This window comes from Salmo salar, chromosome ssa04, assembly GCF_905237065.1.
Source record: "Salmo salar chromosome ssa04, Ssal_v3.1, whole genome shotgun sequence".
Lineage (NCBI taxonomy): Eukaryota > Metazoa > Chordata > Actinopteri > Salmoniformes > Salmonidae > Salmo > Salmo salar.
In genome coordinates this window covers 74,846,953-74,866,733 of record NC_059445.1, presented here as the reverse complement: position 1 = coordinate 74,866,733, position 19,781 = coordinate 74,846,953, and the positions used below count along the sequence as shown (strand labels likewise).

Sequence of the window (19,781 nt, the reverse complement as noted above, 5' to 3'; positions counted from 1 at the left end):
TTGATGTGGAATAGAGTTCCATGTAGTCATGGCTCTATGTAGTACTGTGTGCCTCCCATAGTCTGTTCTGGACTTGGGAACTGTGAAGAGACCTCTTGTGGCATGTCTTGTGGGGTATGCATGGGTGTCCGAGCTGTGTGCCAGTAGTTTAGACAGACAGCTCGGTGCATTCAACATGTCAATACCTCATAAATAAAAGTAGTGAAGAAGTCACTCTCTCCTCCACTTTGAGCCAGGAGAGATTGACATGCATATTATTAATATTAGGTCTCTGTGTACATCCAAAGGCAGCCGTGCTGCCCTGTTCTGAGCTAATTGCAATTTTCCTAAGTCCTAGTTTTGTCGCACCTTGACTACTGTTCAGTCGTGTGGTCAGGTGCCACAAAACTAGGGCCTGTAGGACCTGCCTTGTTGATAGTGTTGTTAAGAAGGCAGAGCATCGCTTTATTATAGACAGACTTCTCCCCATCTTAACTACTACTGCATCAATATGTTTTGACCATGACAGTTTACAATCTAGTGTTACTCCAAGCAGTTTAGTCATCTCAACTTGCTCAATTTCCACATTATTTATTACAAGATTTAGTTGAGGTTTAGGGTTTAGTGAGTGTTTTGTTCCAAAAACAATGCTTTTAGTTTTTAGAAATATTTAGGGCTAACTTATTCCTTGCCACCCACTCTGAAACTAACTGCAGCTCTTTGTTGAGTGTTGCAGTCATTTCAGTTGCTGTAGTAGCTGACATGTATAGTGTTGAGTCATCCGCATACATCGACACTCTGGCTTTACTCAAAGTAGTGGAATGACTTTAGCTTCCCTCCAGGCCTGAGGGCACAAGCTCTCTATGAGGCTTAAATTGAAGATGTGGCAAATAGGAGTGGCAATATCGTCCGCTATTATCCTCAGAAATGTTACATCCAGATTGTCAGACCCCGGTGGCTTGTCATTGTTGATGGACAACAATAATTCTTTCACCTCTTCCACACTGACTTTACGGAATTCAAAAGTACAATTCTTGTCTTTCATAATTTGGTCCGATATACTTGGATGTGTAGTGTCAGCGTTTGTTGCTGGCATGTCATCCCTAATATTGCTTATCTTGCCAATGAAAAAAATGATTAAAGTAGTTTGCAGTATAAGCGGGCTTTGTGATGAATGAGTGATCTGATTCAATGATTGAAGGAGACGAGTTGGCTTTTTTTCCCAAAATGTCATTTAAGGTGCCCCAAAGCTTTTTACTATCATTCTTTATATCATTTCTTTGTTTCATAGTGTAGTTTATTTTTATTTAGTTTAGTCACATAATTTCTTAATTTGCAGGTTTGGAAGAAGCCCAATGCTCTTTTCCATGATGATGTTACATCTTCGCCAAGGTATTCTCCCAAACTGGAAGACATTCAGTGCCAGCTTCGTCTTTGTGGGCTTTAGTGGATTCTCCAACTATGTGGTAGCTTATGTGTTAGGTTTGTGACAAACTTTAATAATAAACTAACATTAATTCCTAATTGTACAACTTCCATGCAAATATCGGATTTATCCAATAAGCACAATACACCTTTGACCTGTGTACTGGTTGGTGTCTGCAGAATCCAAGATTCTGCATGGGGTTCGGCTCCCTGGGGGAGTTCATGGGATCTGGTTTGGGCCAAATGTTCATGCCAGCAGTGACCTACTTCATCCGTGACAGGAGGTGGCTCTTGGTGCCCATGGCAGAGTCTGGACAGATGCACATCCCCATCTGGTGGTAAGTTGATGAATTGACACTCAACACAGTCTAGTTGAGGACCCTGGACCTGGTCGAACTGTACTACCTAATGTACTGTATGTTTGACTGGTTAATTCCAGAGTTTCCCAGATGGCTGCTCTCTCAGAGAAGAGAGGAGGGGGCTGAGGTCATACTGAGAGACGCTGCCAGGAGTAACAGAATCACAGCACCAGAGGTATCTTCACTCCCTTAGAGCAATGGAGGTAAGCGGTTATCTTTATTGAATAGGTCTAGATTAGAAGCTAACAGAAAATCTCACACATGCACTATAGCTACAAAAATGTAGTGTTTATTGCCAAAAAAGTGATCAAAAACTATATAGTGACAATAAGGTTATGTGACAAGGGAATTATGTCTACACCTCACAAACACAGCAAAATGGAGGATGGAAGGGGTAAATTCCTGTGGTGGGCAGGGAATGTACATTGCTAACTAACATTGGTAACCTACAATAGGTTGAGGATGCCTGTGAAAAGAGGGACAAGAAATATAATTTCTTGGACATTCTACATTCTACCATTGCAACATGGTCTCAATCATACTTATTTGTTCTCTTTTGTAGTAAGTTGTACTCTCCGTTGTATTAGTTTTATTCCTAAAAATGTTTAAGATACCAGAGTCTTATCACTCAGTCCAGGCATTAAAGGTAGACTCAGCGTTATGACATTTGCCACGATCAGCACCGCAGATATTGAGATAAGCTCACAGTCACATAGAGGATCTACGCATGTGCACGAGTGTGCTTCACGCTGATACAGTGTTGTAGCTGCTGGGCCAAAACAGCAGATAATTTTAGCCTCATGCTTCAATGCTCTTAGTTGTTGCGGAAATACCAATATTTTGCTTACTTTGTGTGTCGCTGTCTGCTTTTAACTGCTATGAATTAAGCTAGTCCTCTGTCCAATCCATGGTAAAGTTATAACATGCAACAACTAGTAAGCATATAGGACCAGCAGGTTTGCTAGGAGCAGTAAGTGTATTGGTTAATAATGAATTGTAGGTCTACAGTCCCTCTACACCAGAGAGTGTAGGAGCAAACCAGTTCAGAGTTCAATGTCATGGGTGGGTCAACTTTTAATTTGTCAATGACAAACTGTCATAGACTAAATGAACTGCAATACACTTGTCTCAAATACAATAGCATAGCTAACAACACAGAATGACTGTGGACCCCACCCCCCTTTTGCCCTCAGAACAGCCTCAATTCGTCGGCATGGACTTTGCAAGGTGTCGAAAACGTTCCACAGGGATGCTGGCCCATGTTGACTCCAATGCTTCCCACAGTTGTGTCAAGTTGGCTGGATGTCCTTTGGGTGGTGGACCATTCTTGATACACACGGGAAAATGTTGAGCATGAAAAACTCAGCAGCGTTGCAGTCCTTGACACAAACTTGTGCGCCTGGCACCTACTATCATACCCTGTTCAAAGGCATTTACATTTTAAGCCTATTCACCCTCTGAATGTTACACATACACAATCCATGTCTTAGTTGTCTCAAGGCTTAAAAATCCTTCTTTAACCTGTCTCCTCCCCTTCATCTACACTGATTGAAGTGGATTTAACAAATGACATCAATAATGGATCATAGCTTTCACCTGGTCAGTCTGTCATTAATGTTTTGTACACTCAGTGTATATTTGCAATATCATCAGTAATATGAGCTGATCAAATAGTCACAATGTTTTCTATTTCCTTTTTATAGATGCGCACAGCTTCCCTACCAGAGCCCTCCCCCATTTGATCACAACAAAAAGTGAAAGTAAAATTGACTGCCATTAAAACATTGCGCGAGACTGTTATCCTTGGGTCCCTCAAACTTCATTTATATTTAGGATATTTTACTATGGAATATGATCGTCTCACTGCATTTTAAGGTGAGTTTGTGTGATGTAAATATCAAAGGATAGGATAAGAATGATTTAGGTCTTAGTGGCTACCTTAGCAATGTTTTCATAGAAGATTGGTAAAAACATGTATTTTTGTGTTTCGGGTAAGAATATAATACTATAATACACTCAAAATTGTGTATTGATAATAAAGCAGTAATACATGTTCATGCTTTGTTATAATCTATTAGCCATATGCTACGTGAGAAAGCAAAAGTAAAAATTAAAATGGTCATCTCTCAGGAAACTCATCCCCACATACCTTGACTTGATGTAGGCTAAAACATAAGCAACATTGTTTCATTCAGGCTTTATTATTGATCAATGTTTAGAATGTATAGGACCCTTTTTAACATGTATGCCATTTTCAAATACAGCTCTTTGACTGTCGCGTTTTAAGGCCTGCGTGTGTGTGTGTGTGTGCCATGTGTGTGTGTACTTACGTGTTGAACGTGTTGCAGACAAATGTGAATATTATTACAGAACATTTGTTTTTCTGTACTTTAAAGTCTCTTTGGTGTCAGAGTTTGTGTATATTGGAACCCTAGGCAAATTGTCACTGGTAGGGTTTCATTTTCCCCCATGATGAAATCTGTGAGGGGACTGTGGATAGGTCTCTGTCCATCCGTTTGTTCGTTATTCACACGAGATATCCAAGACAGCACTGGCCTGATTTTGACTAAACTTGGGTGAATGATACGTCTTGACATAGGCATTTGCAAAATGACACTGATTGGCCCAAGGTGGGAGCTATAGTAATTAACTGAAATTTGTGAGTCACACCAGAAAGGAAGAGGCAAAGCGAGAGGGATAACTGGGCCCAAAATCTGTCTTCTTCAGCAGGAGGCTTTTTTTTTTACATGGAGTACAGGCAGTGGGTTAGCAAAAGAGACTGTAGGGCTTGACATTCAGGGCTGCCTGCTGGCCCGGCATCATCTGCCGAGCTAACCGGGCCAGTTAATCAAGCTTTCACATTTTCAAACTCCAAAATGTAATAAATAAGTAGATTTTCCCAACGTCTGACGCTTCACACTTGTTATCAACCAGCATTCGGTTTCCAAGCAGAGGCACGAATGTCAAAGCCTTCCCTCTGCCTAGAGTGAGCCCTGCCTCAGTAGGCTAGGTCCTGGATACTCACAGTCTCAGTGGATGTAGGATCCCAGGAGCGTAGCCACAGGTGGGTAGCCAGGCCCACCACTCAGCAACAACAAAACATTTTTGTTTTATGCCCTTTACTTGTCAGTGTTCCAAACGGGACATTATTTGTCTTTTTACCTAAACATGCAAACACCATCAGATATATTTCATAGCAAGCAGTGCACTGGGTTAGTCAGATTTTATTAAATATAACAGAACAGATGACCTGGAATGACATTCACTCCCATGGCATGGTTTGACAATATGACTGCATTGAGGCATATGTCACTGTCTATGGCTATATGCAACATGCCATTGCCTATTTCCTTTGTTCATTTAGCAAACAAGACAGCTCATAATCCAGTGCCTTTATCATTCAACATGAACGCCTGAATCACGCAGTCTCCTCAGAACAGTTGATGTTGAGATGTTTGTCTGTCACTAGAACTCTGAAGTATTTATTTGGCCTGAAATTTATTTGGGCTGGTAACTCTAATGAACTTCTCTGCAGCAGAGGCAACTCTGGGTCTTCCTTTCCTGTGGTGGTCCTTATGAGAGCCAGTTTCATCATAGCGCTTGATGGTTTTTGCAACTGCACTTGAAGAAACTTTCAAAGTTCTTGAAATGTTCTGGATTGACTGAACTTAATGTCTTAAAGTAATGATTATTGTCATTTCTCTTTGCTTATTTGAGCTGTTCTTGCCTTAATATGGACTTGGTCTTTGTCACGTATACTCCCTCTCCGGTGCTCGAGGTCGTCAGGCTGCTCATTATTACGCACACCTGTCACCATCGTTACGCGCATCAGTGCCTCATCAGGCTCACCTGGACTCAATCACCTGCCTGATTACCTTCCCTATATATGTCACTCCCTTTGGTTCTTTCCCTAGGCGTTATTATTTCTGTTCCGTTGTTTCATGTCTGTACGCTACTCGTGTTTCTTGTTTTGTTCCTTGTGTTATTTATTATGAAAAGTCACTCCCTAACATGGTTGTAGCTAGTTGGCAAGCTTATAACTCATTATTTTATGGTGGTCCAGTTACTGTATGTGTTTTAGCCTAATTGTTAAGGTCAGGGTTAAGTTTAGGAGTTAGGTTAAAGGGTTAAGATCAGTGTTAGGGGAAGGGTTAGCTAACATGCTATGTAGCTAGCTAAAAAGTAGTAAGTAGTTGAAAAGTTGCTAATTAGATTCCAACTCTCAACCTTTCGGTTTCTAGATGTTTGCGTTATACGCCCACCCATCCAACCTACTTTCGTTTTTGTCTTAAGTAATCATCGGTCTTATGTAACCATACCAAATGTAACATATTGTAATGAAACGGCAGGGAGCAGGTTTCGAACCCTCGACCTTCAAGCCCGAAGTTCGGCGCGCTATCGACTGTGCCGCAAAAGCATGCTCAAGCGGCAGAGTCGATTTCCGCGCTTATAAACCCAGGGTCGTTACACTACTCCCTCCTTTCAAAGAGCGCGTCCTCGCGCTAGCTTGCGACTCTACGTCTTACAGGAACGCGCTCACCAGCCAAGCACACGCACTGTCGTGGATGCAAGGTCCGATCACTTCCGACACCAATGTAATGAAACGGCAAGGAGCAGGTTTCGAACCCTCGACCTTCAAGCCCGAAGTCCGGCGCTATCGACTGTGCCGCAAAAGCATGCTCAAGCGGCAGAGTCGATTTCCGCGCTTATAAACCCAGGGTCGTTACACTATCATACACATTTTTGTGTCCCGGATTTACATTTACTATGTTACGTCTAGTCTGAGACCAGGCTGCAACATCAGGCAGGTGTGCTATTTTAGCAATCAGCATTATGATTGCTATGATTGCAGCATTATGATTGTCTGATGCAGCATCGTGGCTACATGGATGAAGCATGGGGCAGCTCCTCTGCATTGTTTACCCCAATGGGCTAATCATTAGCTAGATCACTGACTCTATGATCTTGTTGTTTGTTTAATGTCCAAAGAATAACTCACACTGGCACAAATAAAATCATGTGATTTTTCCAGTGTTTATAGGCTTACAGTTTACGGATCTTTCTATAAATAATGTGGCCAATGTGTGACATTGGGATCAACATTTCAAATGTTTTGAAACCAAAATTAAATGGGTTTTCATACAGTTCCACATGTGTACTTAGAGGAATAAAAGTGAATGTATGCAAATTGTCCCACAACTCCACCTATACACCAACATAGGCCTAGGAGGGTAAAATATACTATACATTCTTTAAGCAGGGTTCATACAGACATTGGTAAGTCAAAGTCAATTACTTTTTCAAGCACTTAATTGTAATTTTCAAGGACCTAAATGTTATACAATTGTATAATGTATATAACTGTAAATACAGGGTCTAAAATAGAGCACCTCCCCCAAAAAAGCATGCAAAAAGTATAAAAGAAAAGTAGGCCATTACCACTTTGAGAATAAAAAAAATGTAAGGCCTTGAAATTCAAATTATTTATTACATTCTAAAATATGTGAGAATAATGTGGACATTGCTTTACTAAATATATAGATTGAATGCATGCGTGGCATTTTTTTGTAGTGTATCTGGCCAATTTAGGCAAACGTAATAAATCCATGAATAGCGGTAGTATTCATCTCACCATCACTGTTTTTATAATGAGAAAGTGGCCAAAAACAAGGTTCCTTTTTTTAATGGAAGGATTTGAATGGAACGCCAAGTAGAGGCCGACAATGCATTTTGTCATCTCCAATAACCGCACGTGGTTTTACCGCTATAGAGTAGCGAAACACCCTTGATTTGAAGCGGTGGGAAACAAACAAAAGTGGCCACATCTCTTACAAAAACGGATCAAAAATAAAATCACGGATAATTATAAGGGAGCAGGAGAACTTATAAATTGGCTACAATAACTACATGGACTTTTCAAGCACCAAATTGAGTCCCAAAGGTAGGCCTATTCCAGTAGTTGAATTTCTGAGCTCCAAATTCAAGTAGACCACTTAATTTTTATGTATTTTTATTTAACTGGGCAAGTCAGTTAAGAACACATTCTTATTTACAATGACGGCCTACCAAAAGGCAAAAAGCCTCCTGCGGGAAAAGGGCCCGGATTAAAAATAAAATATAGGACAAAACACAAATCACGTTATTTTGACCTAGCACTGTTGGGTTAAGTGAATGACCACGCACGCACGCACGCGCGCGCGCGCACACACACACACACACACAGTGGCCTTTCCTATTGCTCAGAACATGCTATACTCCTATACAGTCTATTGTTGTGTGCGGGTATTTGCATTGAGTCCAGCCACTTTGTTCATGGTTTAAAGCAGGGGTGAGAAGAGTACTGAAATTGCCTGCTCAAGTAGCAGTACTGTTACTTCAATTAGATTTTTTTTTGTTTGCAGTGGTTTAGATGGTACATTGATTCTCTACACTATACTTGCTTGTTTTGTCACACAAACTGAATTTAGGTGAACTATTATAATTTTAGCAACCAGGAAATGGTGTAGCGATTTCTGCATAGTGCACCTTTAAGTGGAGAGTCAAAATGGATAGCCTAAACTTCGATGAACTGAGAAAATAATTTTCACTAGATTATGTTAAAGTAACTGTCTGCATTCAGACTGAGACTAGCTAGCTACCTAACTCAAACCCATAGCCTAGCTAACGTTAGCCAGCTAGCTAACATTAGCCACCTAGCTAGAAATCGTAACATATCATGTTTTGCAAATTTGTAACTTAAAGTACGTTTTGCAAATTTGTAACATATCATACAAAAATGAGTGATGGACCTCCACAAATTAATACATAGCATATGAAACAACATATACTAAATGGAGTGTCTCGAATTTACATGGACCATGTACAGGCCCTAAATATATTGTTTTTTATCAATATGTTATCGGGCTCATTTCTGGAGGAAATATTACATCTTCAACGTTTTAATATAGGCTATGTCATCATTGACGGGGGAGGGGTTTCAAACAACCAGCGTAAAATTACATTTACATTTACATTTAAGTCATTTAGCAGACGCTCTTATCCAGAGCGACTTACAAATTGGTGCATTCACCTTATGATATCCAGTGGAACAACCACTTTACAATAGTGCATCTAAATCTTTTAGGGGGGGGGGGGGGGGGTTAGAAGGATTACTTTATCCTATCCTAGGTATTCCTTAAAGAGGTGGGGTTTCAGGTGTCTCCAGAAGGTGGTGATTGACTCCGCTGTCCTGGCGTCGTGAGGGAGCTTGTTCCACCATTGGGGTGCCAGAGCAGCGAACAGTTTTGACTGGGCTGAACGGGAACTGTGCTTCCTCAGAGGTAGGGGGGCCAGCAGGCCAGAGGTGGATGAACGCAGTGCCCTTGTTTGTTGGGTGTAGGGCCTGATCAGAGCCTGAAGGTATGGAGGTGCCGTTCCCTTCACAGCTCCGTAGGCAATCACCATGGTCTTGTAGCGGATGCGAGCTTCAACTGGAAGCCAGTGGAGAGAGCGGAGGAGCGGGGTGACGTGAGAGAACTTGGGAAGGTTGAACACCAGACGGGCTGCGGCGTTCTGGATGAGTTGTAGGGGTTTAATGGCACAGGCAGGGAGCCCAGCCAACAGCGAGTTGCAGTAATCCAGACGGGAGATGACAAGTGCCTGGATTAGGACCTGCGCCGCTTCCTGTGTGAGGCAGGGTCGTACTCTGCGAATGTTGTAGAGCATGAACCTACAGGATCGGGTCACCGCCTTGATGTTAGTGGAGAACGACAGGGTGTTGTCCAGGATCACGCCAAGGTTCTTAGCACTCTGGGAGGAGGACACAAGGGAGTTGTCAACCGTGATGGCGAGATCATGGAACGGGCAGTCCTTCCCCGGGAGGAAGAGCAGCTCCGTCTTGCCGAGGTTCAGCTTGAGGTGGTGATCCGTCATCCACACTGATATGTCTGACAGACATGCAGAGATGCGATTCGCCGCCTGGTTATCAGAAGGGGGAAAGGAGAAGATTAATTGTGTGTCGTCTGCATAGCAATGATAGGAGAGACCATGTGAGGATATGACAGAGCCAAGTGACTTGGTGTATAGCGAGAATAGGAGAGGGCCTAGAACAGAGCCCTGGGGGACACCAGTGGTGAGAGCGCATGGTGCGGAGACAGATTCTCGCCACGCCACCTGGTAGGAGCGACCTGTCAGGTAGGACGCAATCCAAGCGTGGGCCGCGCCGGAGATGCCCAACCCGGAGAGGGTGGAGAGGAGGATCTGATGGTTCACAGTATCAAAGGCAGCAGATAGGTCTAGAAGGATGAGAGCAGAGGAGAGAGAGTTAGCTTTAGCAGTGCGGAGAGCCTCCGTGACACAGAGAAGAGCAGTCTCAGTTGAATGCCCAGTCTTGAAACCTGACTGATTAGGATCAAGAAGGTCATTCTGAGAGCGATAGCAGGAGAGCTGGCCAAGGACGGCACGTTCAAGAGTTTTGGAGAGAAAAGAAAGAAGGGATACTGGTCTGTAGTTGTTGACATCGGAGGGATCGAGTGTAGGTTTTTTCAGAAGGGGTGCAACTCTCGCTCTCTAAAATCAGATTATATGGTTGGCTATAATATAAGGTACATTCCCATACTGCAAATGAAAGATTAAATCACCCACGATTGAAATTCTGCGTGCATAACTTGCTTTAATGTGATCTTGGCCCGGGACCAGTGCTTAATTTGCTTAATTTGTAAATCGGGAGGTGCAGGAACAAAAAGTGAGAGGGAGAAGGGGGTGACCTGGGGAGTTATGAGGTACCTGAACGCATGAGAGAAAAAAAATCACCTTTATAGGAATGCATTGCATGCATATCATCGCATTTGCGTAGTGGCATAGAGCGGTAGAGTAGAGGCATTTACATAAGTTGCACACCTGGGGAACATTTTAGTAGTCTTGAGTCCGGGAAAAATGTGGCCTTTTATAAACGCATGTCATGCAATTCTACATCATTTTACATGACTTGGAGACTTTGGTAGAATCTGTGAATACTTTGACATTGATAAACTGAGAATCTGAGATTAATAAAAACAACCCCGTTTTATATCCATCAAAAGCCTAGGCCAAGGTGTGTGGAGACATATTGTAGGCTACAATATGCGGAGAAAATTATAGTCCTAAAAATGCTTTCCAACTTCACTGACTCACCCAATGATGCACAGCTCACTCACTGGTTATTGCCGATACGCTCGTGCCGAAAGCCTCTTCTCTCTTTTGGAAGTTGATCAAATATTTTGGTAGCCTACAGCATAGAGTTTTCTATTTTCAGCAGGAGCCATTTGCTTTCCAACCTGTGTCCCCTCGATTGTATTTTAAATATTATGAAAGGCTTGTTTTGTCTACATGCAGTTTTTCCACTGACAGATTTGCCGCGCGTTCCCTGCTGTAGGCAATTCCTTGTTATTGGGCGAGAATCAACAGCTAAATTAGGATTTATTTTTATTTTTTAGAAACTATTGATTCTCTGTGGTTAAATTATAGGCATGCTCATGGTGTAGTAGGCTATTCTGAATTATTTCCTTTATTTCTTAACAGACAGCAGTAATAATGACAAATATATTTCAATTTATCAGGGGTGCTACAGTTCCTTCAGAACCCTTCGCGCGATTCTATACGGAAATCAATTATGAAATGCAACACTGGAGAGATGAGAGTTGCACGAGTATTTCGCTACGATGTTGCGCAAAACATAAACCCGACCGGCCCAACCCGAATCAATTACAATATTTGGCTCGGGCTGAAAATCTACTTTTTCACATAGTTTTTTTTGTTGTTGTGGTGGCAGGATAATTAACGAAGAGTCAACTCGCACGAACTTTTATCGCTTTTGTTCAAATTTTTACATTGCAAAAAGTGACAATTATTTTTCATGCCACGAGAGGTACCGGGTCCAGCCAAATAGGTTCCAGAAAAAAAACTGTCCAAAACGGAGAGGTGGGGATCCGGCTCAAATTAAGCACTGCCGGGCCGGGACAGTAATTTCCACTTCTTAATAGGCCGGTGTGGCACTGGCAAATTTACCTGAATGTCAAGTGTTGGACTGGTACCTGGGCTAATTGCCTTCCATTTTTTGAATACATTAATTAAAATTTTTAGATCGGCAATTTGAGTATCTGGTCAATATAATGGCTAATCCGCATCATCCGTGGGGGACGACATGTTTACTGTTGTCTTGTTTAAATGTGTAGGGTGGTGTTTTATTAATTCCCAAATATTGTGTGTAGGCTGGCCCATTGTAGAATGTATTAAATCAATGCATCATATTACATCTTTCCTTGTGACATATGTTATTGATGCAACAACGTGACATTTTATTGGCAAGAAATGCACCACTTCACAGACAAAATAACTATTTAATAAAAGACCACAAGATGTCGCCAATAGTATACTCTAAAAATATTGCTTGTCCTTAAACTTGCTCTTGCGAGGACTCAGGTTACTCGACTAATTCATTTTATAACAATGAAAACACAGAGAAACTCATCTTGACCATGTGTCATATGGTTATTACCATGACAGTATTGTTCTTGTGAAACAATTTGTGTGGTACTTGCATTACTGTGAAGAGAGACATGGGATTTGGAGGGCTAGTTTTATCACCAAGCCTAAAGTTAGTTAGAAATGGCATGCTTGTCTTCAATGCACTGGAAGGCCTTTATGCATGCAGGTAATTATATTGAATTATAAATAAAGACCTATTGCAGGCATCAAAGTCAAGATGATGATCTCTCACTCTATTTGTATTATGGAGCCAAAACACTGAGATGCTTTTTATAGCGTTTTGCATGTCTGGATCGATGCCAAGCAGGATGTTTGTCTTAATTGTAAGGCGGTGATAGTGATCATGGTAATTGTGATCAACTAGGTCAGAAAATGCAGTACACCCAGATTTGTGAGGCAAGATTCCACTGTGAGGTCTAGTACTGGTGTAATCCTGACGTGTAGCAGTCAACAGGTATTCGCCTCAAACAATTAGCCCGCAGAAAGCAAACTATATCCTGCTAAAATCCCCATTCAGATTCACATCAAGGATCAATCAAGTCTTTCATAACAAAATAGTTTTTATGCTGCTGATGCATTGATAGTGACCTGAATAGCACATCGTTGGTATGTGTGTCAAGTCAGCCACTGATATATAGTCTAGTTGTTTTTTTTAAGGGCCAGTATAATTAACTGGTGTTTGTCAGTGTTGTGTATTGTGTGAACAGTATCAGGGCTGAGTCATTGCAGTAATTATCAGAATTATAGTTTTATTGTCATTCATACATATTGAAAACAACTGTCCATGACATGGTTAGACTATTGTGAGGTCTTTGTTACTGGAATGTCACTATGATGCTCTGTTTGTCATTCCTGTCTGAGAGGGCTACACATCATAGGAGCTGGATAATAACAAGTCCATGAACATATCGTTATCTATAAATGGGTTGCTTGTTAGCAACAAAACTGACGCGTGCACAACTATGGGGCAAAACAGACCGGGTTGGCTTAGATTGTTGACAACATGTAAACTATATTTCGTCTCCAATGTTTATTTTAAACATAAACAATTGTCACAATGAGCACAAAACAAGTGTTGTCTCAAATACATCGTTACAGTTATTGGTTATCTAACTAGATTTTTTTGTTGTTGTTGCCATATTAGCATGACATGAAATCAGTCAAAACAAGACATGGTAACTAGCTGAAATGTCCCATTTATGATTCCCAACATGGCCGTTTCTTGTTATTGTTGTTAGCTATCTGGCTATCCAGAACCTCAACAACACACGGACTTCTGTCCCATTGAAGTGTGCACATCATTTTCGTGACGTTCTCTGCTAACACATCTATAGAATAAAAATAAACCTTACCAAACAAAGCAGCATGATACTTGTAAATGAATGGAAGCCTCCCCATATGACCAATTGACGGTGGATTCCAAATGGAGGGTTTCCTGTAAATGCCTGTCTTCTTCTCAGTGGCAACACACCCTGGTAACAGGCCCACATTGCAGCCCAAGTAAAAGTCACGTGATTTTCAATAAATTGGGACCTGAAATTGGAGTGTTTCCACTGAGATTGTTTAGAGCAGCATGTTAGTTTAGAGTAGTATGTTAGTTGTATTTATGTTATTATTCTCAAAACATGATACTTGGCAATGAATGGAAGCCACCCCATGTGAACAGAGTTCGATTCATCAGGTCAGAGGGAGGATGAAGAAATGTTCAAGGTTCTAAATGTGGATATCTTGTATACTATTTGACTTATCCCCAAATAGTTTGTGGTTTTGTTTTTCACTTTTGCTACTATATTTCTTTATTCTGATTTCTGCACGTGATTCTGACATTTCAACACTTGAGTGGTCATCAATGATACTTGTTGGAATGCATTTAGCCTTAAGATGATTTTGGGAAACCGGGTCCAGGTCTTTGTAGGAATTTGGGGTTGAAATAAATACTTATTTCTGTTGTTTAGCTAGATTTATATGCATAGAGTATTGTTGCTTTGACACTGACTTTTCACATTTCTCACATGCTTAGTAGAAGCACTTCAATGAGACTGGAAAGCAGTTTTTGCAACATGACCTTTATACATAGAGAGGATGATATATATATATATATACACGACTGTGGTGGGAGGCCTTTGTTCAGTATCACATCGCTTCCTTTTTTCCCTTTTTTTGTGACCAACCACTCTCTTAGTTAACATAATGAGGCCTAGGGGGCTACTACAGATTTTTAGCACCTTTTCCATAACAGCTCTGCTTTAAATTCCAACAGATGCAATGTACCTTGATTGACAGTTTTTTTATTTTAATCATCCCACACCCTTCCACTAAATTATAGATGTCACACTGGCAATGCCAGACATTCCTGGTCTCTGTGTGTTTCAGAAAAATAGTCTCTGGTCTATCCAGTAAATCAGGAGACAGACGCAGAGGTTGCATCCAAAATGGCCAGAGGCAAGGAGACTTAGAGCTTGAATCACCAAGGGATCTCTTTCTCCTTATCAACCTGCTCTCAGCTCTTTGGCTGTGACCCAAATAGCACTCTATTCCATATTTAGTGCACCACTTTCGACCAGGGCCATTAGGTCTCTTTATGGCATTATTAGTATTTTAATGGACTGCAGTTGCCACTGCCAAAACAGTACATACCCGACCCCTCTTTCTAGGACTGGAACCCTAATGGGTGCTTATGAAGAGGAGAGGCATTACTCACCGTGAATGTGCATCAGTTCCCTGAGTTACTTTTGTGAGGAGTAGCTGTGATTGAATGAGTTACATTATTGGTTACTTTGCTGCACTGTCATCAAATAACTTGGCATGGAAAAGGTTATCTAGCTGTGCCCTAATTCCAAGAATACACACCATTCCTACTACCCTCTTTCCGGGTGTGGTTGCATGCGTGGTTGCGTGCCAGTGTGTAGGTGTGCCTGCAGAAGGGTTCTTTGAAAAGCCGAACAAAGGGATCGAAGCCAAGTCTGAAGATACAGTAAACAGTTACCGGATAGTTCAGATTCTCCATCTGTTGATGCACTACAGATGGTCGTAATATCAACAATCTATCTGTTGATTAGCAACTGCTTGCTAAGATTACGGTTAGGGTTAAGGTTAGGGCTATGATAAGGGTTAGATCTAGGGTTAGGGTTAGGGTTAGTAGATAGTCTGTAGAACATTACAGATGGACTATACAAATAAAGTGTTACCATGAATAGCCTTACTTGCCCAGGCATGGCAATCTAGCTTTACCTCCTGCACACTACCAACACCAGTCCTTTAATCTGTAGGCCATGCTCTTTCCCGGTGGTTGTGTGGGTGGTTGCGTGCCAGTGTGTAGGTGTACCTGTAGAAGGGTTTCTGAAAAAGCCAAACAAAGGCATCAAAAACCTGAAAATCAAGTTGGTCTGTTGTTGTTTTGTTTGGCCTTTGTTATGATTCTCAACATTCATTTATATAACTTTGCTGTGATGTGTCAAATATGTCTGCTGCTTATTATTTTGAGGTAGTGAGTTTGATGAATTATTTAGTGGTGAAGGAAGTTCTTGAACATAAGAGTTTAAAGTGGAGGTGATGGCATTGTGTTTCAACGAGATCATGCAACATGATCTCATCAATGGAGGTCTTGAGCTTTATGTTACGTTTATAACAGAACAGTATTATCAGCACCATATCACAGTGGTTATGGATCTCCCATTAATGCATGTCCATCCAATGTGATTATACGCCTTAGTGCAATAATTCATCTGTGATAGTGGACTTTGCATACACCAAACTGAGTTTAATATCAGCAAATGTACATATGTTCAAAATGTGTGCATATCAGCTGTGTCTAGACAATGACTCCTAAATGCATTCCATTGTTGAGCATTGGTATTCAGAATCGCTGTCCTACATCCGACTGTAGTGGCCTCTACTCTTTTCTAATCCACTCTACTTTCTCTGCCTATTGGCATCCCGAAGTAAGTCTGTGATCATAATCAATCCTGTTGGCTTTTTCACACATTCTGGTGCAAAGACATGTGGGCAGGTGTCATAAGGCAGGTGATAAAGCCAAGGTGGATCTGTCCCATCTGGCTTCCTTAGTTAACCAATGGAGGACAATGAGCTCTGATTATCATCAAACAGCTGAGTGATTGGTTCCTTGGTAACCCTTGGCTTTGATTGAGTGACGGCAAATTATAACCCATCATTTTGAGATTGTTGAAATGTCAACCTCACGCTCAGTTTTATAGAGATTCCATCATTCAATTTGCGAGCTTAATTATCACACCTCTTACCCTTTCTGTCACCCGCTTTGTATTTATTTATTTCACCTTTATTTAACCATGTAGGCTAGTTGAGAACAAGTCTCATTTACAACTGCGACCTGGCCAAGATAAAGCAAAGCAGTGCGACACAAACAACAACACAGAGTTACACATGGAATAAACAAACATGCAGTCAATAATACAATAGAAAATGTCTTTAATACAGTGTGTGCAAATGAGGTAGGATAAGGGAGGTAAGGCAATAAATAGGCCATAGTGGCGAGATAATTACAATATAGCAATTAAACACTGGAGTGATAGATGTGCAGAAAATGAGTGTGCAAGTGGAGATACTGGGTTGCAAAGGAGCAAAATAAATAAAATAAATAACAGTATGGGGGATGAGGTAGTTGGATGGGCTATTTACAGATGGGCTATGTGCAGTGATCTGTGAGCTGCTCTGACAGCTGGTGCTTAAAGTTAGTGAGGGAGATATGAGTCGCCAGCTTCAGTGATTTTTGCAGTTAGTTCCAGTCATTGGCAGCAGAGAACTGGAAGGAAAGGCGGCCAAAGGAGGAATTGGCTTTGGGAGGAATTGGCTTTGGGGGTGACCAGTGAGATATACCTGCTGGAGCGCGTGCAACGGGTGGGTGCTGCTATGGTGACCAGTGAGCTGAGATAAGGTGGGGCTTTACCTAGCAAAGACTTATAGATGACCTGGAGCCAGTGGGTTTGGCGACGAATATGAAGCGAGGGCCAGCCAACGAGAGCATACAGGTCGCAGTGGTGGGCAGTATATGGGGCTTTGGTGACAAAACAAATGGCACTGTGATAGAATGCATCCAATTTGCTGAGTAGAGTGTTGGAGGCTATTTTGTAAATGACATCGCCGAAGTCAAGGATCGGTAGGATAGTCAGCTTTACGAGGGTATGTTTGTCAGCATGAGTGAAGGATGTTTGTTGCGAAATAGGAAGCCGATTCTAGATTTCATTTTGGATTGGGGATGCTTAATGTGAGTCTGTAAGGAGAGTTTACAGTCTAACCAGACACCTAGGTATTTGTAGTTGTCCACATATTCTAAGTCAGAACCGTCCAGAGTAGTGATGCTGGACGGGCGGGCAGATGTGGACGGCGATCGGTTGAAGAGCATGCATTTAGTTTTACTTGCATTTAAGAGCAGTTGAACACCATGGAAGGAGAGTTGTATGGCATTGAAGCTCATCTGGAGGTTAGTTAACCCAGTGTCCAAAGAAGGGCCAGAAGTATAAAAAAATTGTGTCGTCTGCGTAGAGGTGGATCAGAGAATCACCAGCAGCAAGAGCGACATCATTGATGTATACAGAGAAAATAGTCGGCCCGAGAACTGAACCCTGTGGCACCCCCATAGAGACTGCCAGAAGTCCGGACAACAGGCCCTCCGATTTGACACACTGAACTCTGTCTGAGAAGAAGTTGGCGAGGCAGCCATTTGAGAAACCAAGGCTGTTGAGTCTGCCGATAAGAATGTGGTGATTGACAGAGTCGAAAGCCTTGGCCAGGTCGATGAATACAGCTGCACAATATTGTCTCTTATCGATGGCTGTTATGATATCGTTTAGGACCTTGAGCGTGGCTGAGGTGCACCCATGACCAGCTCAGAAACCAGATTGCATAGCGGAGAAGGTACGGTGGGATTTGAAATGGTCTGTGATCTGTTTGTTAACTTCGCTTTCGAAGACCTTAGAAAGGCAGGGTAGGATAGATATAGGTCTGTAGCAGTTTGGGTCTAGAGTGTCTCCACCTTTGAAGAGGAGGATGACCGCGGCAGCTTTTCATATCTTTGGGGATCTCAGATGATACGAAAGAGAGGTTGAACAGGCTAGTAATAGGGGTTACAACAACCTATGCTTAACCTGTGACAGTGAGTCTGCATCCCTGAGCACTATACTATGAATGTAGTTTTTTTGTCGAGATCACAACTTATTTATCTCATGATCATGGCATAACAAAAGTTGTTTTGATGAGATCACAAGAATTTTCTTATGATCACGACATAAAAGTTGTTTTGTCGAGATCACAAAATAAACTCTATGAATAGGAGTGGATGCATTGATGATAGATTGATAGTAAGTATGGCTGAAGCGGCAGAGCTTACAGTCAGCGCATATGTTATTATTGTTTGCTACACTAAGGGACGGTACATTTCATGCTAACATTATGCTTGGAGCTCATTATCAGTTTATAAGTTAGAATGTTAGCAAGCTAAATGTCCCTTACCTTGAGCTAAGTGCCCGTGGGGCATTTACGTCCTGAACTATACCTGACAGGCAAGACTGTCTCCCCGGCTACATACCACCTCCAAGACCACAGCCAATCGCATGCAAGCAACAACTCAGCTACAGTGCTTCAGAAAGTATTCAAGGCCCTTGAGTTATTCCAAAATTTGGTTGTGTTACACCCTGAATTTTTTCACCCATCCTAGACACAATACCCCATAATGACAAAGTGAAAACATGTTTTTAGACATGTTTGCAATTTTATTGAAAATTAAATAAAGAAATATCTAATTTACATACGACTTGACACCCCTTTGTAGAACCACCTTTGGCAGCGATTACAGCTGAGGCTTTCTGGGTAAGTTTCTAAGAGCTTTTCACAGCTGGATTGTCTTCAAGCTCTGTCAAGTTGGTTATTGATTATTGCTAGAAAACCATTTTCAGGTCTTGCCATAGATTTTCAAGTAGATTTAAGTCAAAACTGTAACTCGGCCACATTCACTCTCTTCTTGGTAAGCAACTCCGGTGTAGATTTGACCTTTTGTTTTAGGTTATTCTCCTGCTGAAATGTGAATTAATCTCCCAGTGTCTGGTGGAAAGCAGACAAGCAGGTTTTCCTATAGGATTTTGCCTGTGCTCAGCTCCATTTAGTTAATTTTTTTATCTGGAATAACTCCCCAGTCCTTATCTATTACAAGCATACCCATAACAGGATGCAGCCACCACTATGCATGTAAATATGGAGTGGTACTCAGTAATGTGTTGTATTGGATTTGCCCCAAATATAACAGGAAAAAAAGTTAATTTCTTTGCCACATTTTTTGCAGTATTACTTTACTGCCTTGTTGCAAACAGGATGCACGTTTTGGAATATTTGTAGTCTGTACAGGCCTCCTTCACTCTGTCAATTAGTGACTGGGTATATTGATACACCATCCAAAGTGTAATTAATATAATTAATCACCATGCTCAAAGAGATATTCAATGTTATATATTTTTGTATCTACCAATAGGTGCCCTTCTTTGCGAA

General features: G+C 41.5%; 1 protein-coding gene across 1 annotated transcript in view; it reads left to right on the top strand.

The window, feature by feature from the left end:
* The first annotated feature begins 3,372 nt into the window (after positions 1–3,372).
* acsl6 (acyl-CoA synthetase long chain family member 6) overlaps positions 3,373–19,781 on the top strand; it is a 100,177-nt gene continuing 83,768 nt past the window's right edge. The window contains exon 1 of the mRNA XM_045717342.1: positions 3,373–3,638. The gene's annotated coding sequence lies outside the window, so the exon portion shown is untranslated. The remainder of the gene's footprint in view (positions 3,639–19,781) is intronic.